The following is a 7,034-nucleotide window of genomic DNA, read 5'->3' as shown; positions in this document are numbered from 1 at the left end:
GCAGCAATCACATGACATCTCAAGAGTCTATGTTGATAAACATTGAGAGAACCTGTGACTTGTAAAGTTAAAATGGGCACTGGAGATCTTCTACAAGCAACTGGAAAAGGCACTCTAGTGGTTGAAACTCAGCGTGCGAAAAGATATATAAATGAAGTGTTGCTTGTTCCGGGTTTGGATGAGAATTTATTAAGTGTAGACCAGATGATGGAGCATGGTTACTATGTTCTATTTGGGGGTAACATGGCAATTATCTTTGATGATAGTAGCCTCAACAATGTTGTAGCAAAAGTGGTCATGGGAGGAAATCGATGTTTTCCTCTTTCACTAAAATCTATAACACTTGCAGCAAGAAAAGCATCAGTGATTAAAGATTCTTGGATCTGGCACAGAAGGCTAGGACACTTGAACTTTGTTAGCATGAAGAAGCTGTAGCAGAAGGAAATGGTACTTGGATTACCTGTTTTGATAGAAATGGAAGATGAGTGTGAAGGTGTGTTTCAGGGAAACAACATAGAGAGCCATTTGACAAAGAAAAAGCATGGAGGGCAAACTATCCACTTGAATTGGTACACACAGACTTGTGTGGACCAATGCAAAATGAGTCCATTGGAGGAAATAGATATTTCATCACATTCATAGATGATTTTTCAAGAATGTGTTGGGTATACTTCCTCGGAAATAGTCTGATACCTTCAATGTGTTCAAGAAATTCAAAGTCTTTGTTGAACTGCAAAGTGGATTCAGTTTGAAGAAGCTAAGGAGTGATAAAGGTGGTGAATATAGCTTACATGAATTTCAGGATTACTGTGCAAGCATGGGAATGGAGAGGCAATTGACCATTGCCTACTCTCCTCAAAAATGGAGTTGTTGAGAAGAAATAGAACAATTGGTGAGATGGCAAGGTCTATGATGGTGAGAAGGGAATTCCTGTGATTTTTTAGGCGAGCAGAAGCACAAGCTGTGTACCTTCAAAATAGATGCTTTACAACATCTGTGTTGAACAAAACACCTTTTGAAGCTTTCACATGTAGGAAGCATGGAATTAAGCATCTGAAAGTATTTGGTTGTATTTGCTATACTCATGTCCCATCACCCTTGAGGCATAAATTCGATGACAGAACCAGAAAGGGAGTTTTCATGGGATATGGAAGCTGTGAAAAGGGATATAGAGTGTATGATCTGCAATATAAGAAAATTGTACTCTCAAGGAGTGTAATTTTTAGTGAAAACAAGTCATGGAATTGGGAAAGAAATCAAGTACAGTCTATCTTAATACCTTTCAATCTTGAAGGGAATGGAACAGAAGTTGAAGTTGGTGAAGAACAAATTGATGCAACCCAGTTTGATAATGGTGGAAGCTCTCACTCAAACACTATTGTCGATGAGTCATATGAGAATAATAGTGGAAATAACAGTCAAATCTCTACACCTAGCTCCACTCCAGTGAAGTTGAGAACTCTGGAAGATATATATGCAAGATGTCACATGTGTATTATAGAACCAGAGAATTATCAAGAAGCCGCAAGTGATATAGCTTGGCAAGAAGCTATGAATGCAGAGTTGGAAATGATTGAAAAGAACAATACTTGGGAACTTGTTGAGAGGTCAGTTGATAAATCTGTTATAGATGGAACTGTTCAAAAACACAAAGCCAGGCTTGTAGCAAAATGGTATGCACAGAAACTTGGGATTGACTACAATGAAACCTTTGCACCAGTGGCAAGGTTAGACACAATTCAAACTCTCATTGCTCTTGTAGCACAAATGGGGTGGAAGTTATTTCAGTTGGATGTTAAGTCAGCATTCCTAAATGGTGTGCTTGATGAAGAAGTGTATGTTGAACAGCCTGAAGGTTTTGTGTTAAAGAATGCAAGTCACAAGGTTTACAAGTTAATAAAGGCCTTATATGGACTTAAATAGGCTCCTAGAGCCTGGCACAGTGAGATTGATGCATATCTCATTCTATGCAAGTTCAAAAGAAGCACAGGTGAAGCCACGTTGTATACAAGATCTGATAATGAATGAGGGTTGATAATTGTCTCAATATACATTGATGACATTGTCTACTACACTGGAAGTAGTGAGAAAATGCTTACTGAGTTCAAAAGAGAGATGATGCAGAGATATGAAATGTCAGATCTTGGACTTCTACACCTTTTTTTGGGCATGGGGATATTACAAACGGATCAAGGAGTATTCATCCATCAAAGCAAGTATGCCAAATCACTTTGCTTGTGAAATTTGGACTTGAAGACTGCAAACCAGCATCAATTCCTTTGCCCACTGGTGAAAAGCTTAAGAAAGTGGATGGTAGTGAATTGGCTGATGAAGGGCTTTATAGGGAAATAGTGGGAAGTTCATTTTACTTAACAGCAACTAGACCAGATCTAATGTATGCTGCAAGTTTCCTATCAAGGTTTATGAATAGCCCTACCAAGAAGCATCTGGGGGTTGCACGAAGGGTACTAAGATATGTGCAAGGGACTCTTAACTATGGCATTGAGTATGTGAAGGACAAGTCTGCAATTCTCATTGGATTCTGTGATGCAGATTAGGTAGGAAGTGAAGATGATAGCAGAAGCACCTTTGGTTATGCATTTAGCTTTGGCAATGAAGCATTTTCTTGGGCATCTGTGAAACAAAACACAGTGGCACTATCAACTGCTGAAGCTGAGTATGTCTCAAGCATCTCAGGCAACATCAAAGTCTATTTGGTTGAGGTTTGTTCTTGATGATTTTGGGGAAATGCAAACTGAGGCAACACCTTTATTCTGTGATAATATGTCAGCTATATCTATGGCTAAGAACCCAGTTTTTCATCAGAGAACTAGACATATAAATCGAAGGTATCATTTTATAAGAGAAGCTCTGCAAGAAGGTGTGATCGAGTTGAAATTCTGCAGAAGTGAAGAACAACTTGCAGACATTTTTACAAAGGCTTTGTCGAAAGATAGGTTTAATCAATTGAGACTGAAGCTTGGAGTTAAGCCGATGGGCTTTGGGAGAGGTGTTGAGAATTAACCTGCATACTTAGCTAAAATCAACCTGCAGATGACAATCCTGCAGATTGGAAGTGAAGAGAATGAAGAAATTGAAGAGATGAAGAATTTGCCTTTTTTAGAAATAGCCGTTAGTTTAAATGTGTAACAGCTAGTTTTATTTTTGGTTTTAGAAACCTACACAACTGTTATTCTTATCCCATTTAGATTGTACTGTGTCATCCGATCTTTCTCCAAGTGGAAAGATCGTAGCCTCCTATGGTCTGTATGGCTGGAGATGAGTCCTTGCTCCCTAAAAAATAGGATCTGAATTTTGATTGAGAAGACGAATATAGTCATGTAATTCCTCTGTGTTTTTTATAGTGAAATATACTGAACATTCAAAATCCTCTGTTTTCTATCCTTCTTTCTCTGTGTATATTTCTCCTAAAGGTTTCAGCCTTTTGTTTTGAACCTAAAATATAAAGTTTGATACCGATTCAACATGGTGAACTATTTCATTTTAAAAATATATATAAAAAACAGGGTTTGGTGGTTGTCTGGGTTTGGTTGGAGCGGGGGAGGGTGGAGTTTAGGTTAGTTGTTGTCAAATAAAGAGAGTAGTGAAGAGAGACAAAGAGGGAGAGAAAATGAGGAAGGTGGGTCAGTGGTGTGAGGATAGGGTGCGGCTGTTGGAGGTCTGAGAGGGAGAGAGAGGAGATGTGGGTGGGAGCGAGGAGAAAAAGGGGAAGGGAGACTGGTGGGGTTGGCTTTTAGTGCGATGGAGAAGATGATGGTGATTTTGTTTTTTGGTTTTTAATATATTTTCTTTTCTTTTAAGTTTTTTTTTCAAAATTTTTTATAAGTTTCAATTGTTTTTAATTCATGTGGCGTCATATCATTAGACATGTGAGACCCACATATGTGTCACGTCATCAATTTAACATATTTTTAGACAGAACTTAACAAGAATGACTATTTGTGAGCACACGATGTAACCTTAAGGACTACGATGACACAAAAAATCATAAATGATTAAATCTGATAGTTTCGCAAACCTCAGTGACCTTTTGTGATAAAAAGCCTTAAATATAATCAAACCAAGCACGAGAGCATTGATATTATATTGCTATTAAGGGTGGACATAATTTTGGGTCAACCTGACTGAATTGTTCAATCCGATCACAGTGGGTTGGATTAGATAGATTAGCCTAAAAATGAACAAGTCTTGAGTTCAAAAAATCATAAAACCGATATGTACAGGTTGGATTACAAATTAGAACCAAAACTTAAAAAGTATGCTTAATTTTGAGTTCACCCATCTGAATCGTCCTATCGAAAAAAGTTTGGGTTGGCCTTGTAACACCCCGACTCCAATTAAATTCCTTACTTAAATTATTTAATTTAATTAAATTTGAATTTACAAATTTACCATTGGGTTTGGGGTATTTTGGTCACTTTTTAATCCAGAAAGAGTTTGGGGCAGTGAGTGGTATTTTTACGTAGGGTACTTGAGATGAGTCGAGTAACACGCAGTAGGCTCGATTTGGAGTTGCAAACTGTACCGACGAAGAAGTTAGGATTAAAAGAAACTCAGTGGCACAATCGTAATTATTTCGAAATGAGGTTTTTATAAAGGCAGAAAACTCTCTCTCTCTCTCTCTCTGTGCTGGTTCGCACAGCCCCCCATGCTGTTACTATTCTTCCGGTGGCTTTTTGGGCCACCACCGTCGCATCCGGCCACCGTTTTGGGTGGCACCGGTCCCAAAAGAACCGGGCCACCGCCCTCTTTCCATCCCGACCAACCTCAGCCGCTGGAACCACCTGTACTCCCCGGAAAATACCAAAAACCGACCGGTTTTAACCCAAAATTCACGGACCTCGTTCGGATGCCTCCGGCCACCATTTCTTTCGAACTTGGTATGCTTTTCTATCCTTTCAACATGCTCTAGTTGCTGGTTGTGGTATTTAGGATTAATTTTTGAGTTTTGAAACGTTTTCAAGCTATGGAAGTTTTGGCCGGTTTCGGCCTCCGATTTCGGCCACTTCTGGTCACTTTTTGGGGTAGGCCCAAGAACAAAAGTGACTCCAAATAGGGTGTTACACCTAGGGTAGGAGTCTTGAGCCGTAGTATTGAGATTTTCCGGCGAAGCGTTATTGCTGGACACGCTGCCGGTGCGGCTGCCAGCGCGTGGGCACTGTAGGAAAAGGGCATTGTGTCCCGACGTAATCTCCTGGTTCTCACGAGGGCATAGGTGTGCTCGGATTTCAATTTGGATGTCGTTTGACTATCGAACGGATTTCGCATATTGTGTGTTATCCGGGTTTGATAGGGTGGAACCGTTGGATCGTCTCGAAATTTATATATGTTGATCTAGGCACTCCTAGAATCGTGTAGGAATTCGCGGATTGTGAATCAGAGACCGGATGTTCCGATTTAATAACTTAAAGTTTGTGTTTTATGATAACCATCAGATTGTAGCGATCCGACCGTCCGATTGACCACCTTGCGGGATGTGTATTCTAAACCTTGTGGAACCCGTAGGAACTTTCGTCTGCAGTAAAACGGAGGTTGTGGATTCAGCGGGCTGGCATCGGGTTGATATCGGTAACAAGACGATTTGTTCAGTTTCGAGGAATTTGGGCGGGTCTCAGGCCTAATAAATTAATGAGCTGGTTTTGGGAAAAAAGAAAAAGAAAAAGAAGAAGACAGTTCTCATTTCGTTGTGAGCCGTTGGATTATTATTATTATTCTTATCAACGCCTAGGATACAAAGCGAGTTAAGTTTTTAGGGCCGTACTTTCCTGATCCAGTTATAAATATTAAACTAGATGTTGTTCAGAGGTCTTGGATTTGTTAGCCGCTTTAAAACCGAAGTACATAAACATATCACCTCCTTAAGTAGAGTCCACAACACCTCAAAATTCTCGACCATCTCCCCTTGGCAGAGAAGAGGCTTGGTTACCACCCCATTCTGAGGTAAGTTTTAGGGTTTTGCATAGAAATGTGTATGAGTTTTCATTTTTAAGCTTTAATAATCCTTCTTTCGTTTCATTGGAACTCAGTTTTCTACTGTTGATAATGGATTTATTCATCTCCTAGTTTAGGCGTGGTGGAGAGAAAATGATGAAAAAGTCCTAGATTGTTAAATTTATGCACTTGATTGATAAGAAAATACTATTAAATCTTATTTAGTTTAAATGTTGTACCAAAAGATAAATTGATGGGTTGCACATTGAATGCTTGGATTAGCATATTATACATTGTTCCGTTAATGGGGTGGAGGTTGAATTTGTTAAATTTGACATTACTTTAGGAAAATTCAAAATGAATTCTAGTTTTTTTAAGTTTGTGTTTCAGTTTCATTTTGTTTTAATTTTATTATACACCAACAACTTTGCAAATATTTATTTTTTTCCCCAAAATTGTGGATTGTTAACTTACCTTGTATATTGTTCTGGCCTTTGGTTTTATTTGTTAGATTCTTACTGTTAGTTGTTTACTCTTACTCGTTTTGGTACACTATTGATCCTTTATGCTTCATTTTTCCTTGAAGTCATGTATAAAGATTACATAATGGGGTTACACCTTAATTATGAAGAACCCTACATATGAGTTATTTTTGGATTTGTGTGAATCTTACTGTAGCATCTAACACCTTAATTATCATGGTTATGATTTTTTGGTTCCTTTCTCATTTATATCATACAATAAAAAGGTTATAATTCAACAAGAAAATGCACTAGTCTTTTTTCTTTCCTTTTTTGGTTCATTCAAGAATATTTTTTTTTTGTTTTTAAATTGAGAGCCCATGCATTTTTTAGTGACAAACATTGCTGACTATATTTGCTATATCCAGCAGTTGAGCAATTTGCAAAGTTTTGTCTAGCGGGTACAATCTTTGGAGAGCCCCTTTCATTAGCTACTAACATTAGAGCCAAATTTGAAGTGGTTTAGGCTATGCTTACCAAACCCTTCAAAATAGATAGCTTAGGAAACAACTGGTTTAAAGTCACTTTCTCTGATGAGAATGACTTAATATATGTTTGGGA

Source organism: Prunus mume, linkage group LG5 (genome assembly GCF_029339155.1).
Source record: "Prunus mume cultivar Tortuosa linkage group LG5, ASM2933915v1, whole genome shotgun sequence".
Lineage (NCBI taxonomy): Eukaryota > Viridiplantae > Streptophyta > Magnoliopsida > Rosales > Rosaceae > Prunus > Prunus mume.
This window is presented reverse-complemented; position numbering follows the sequence as displayed.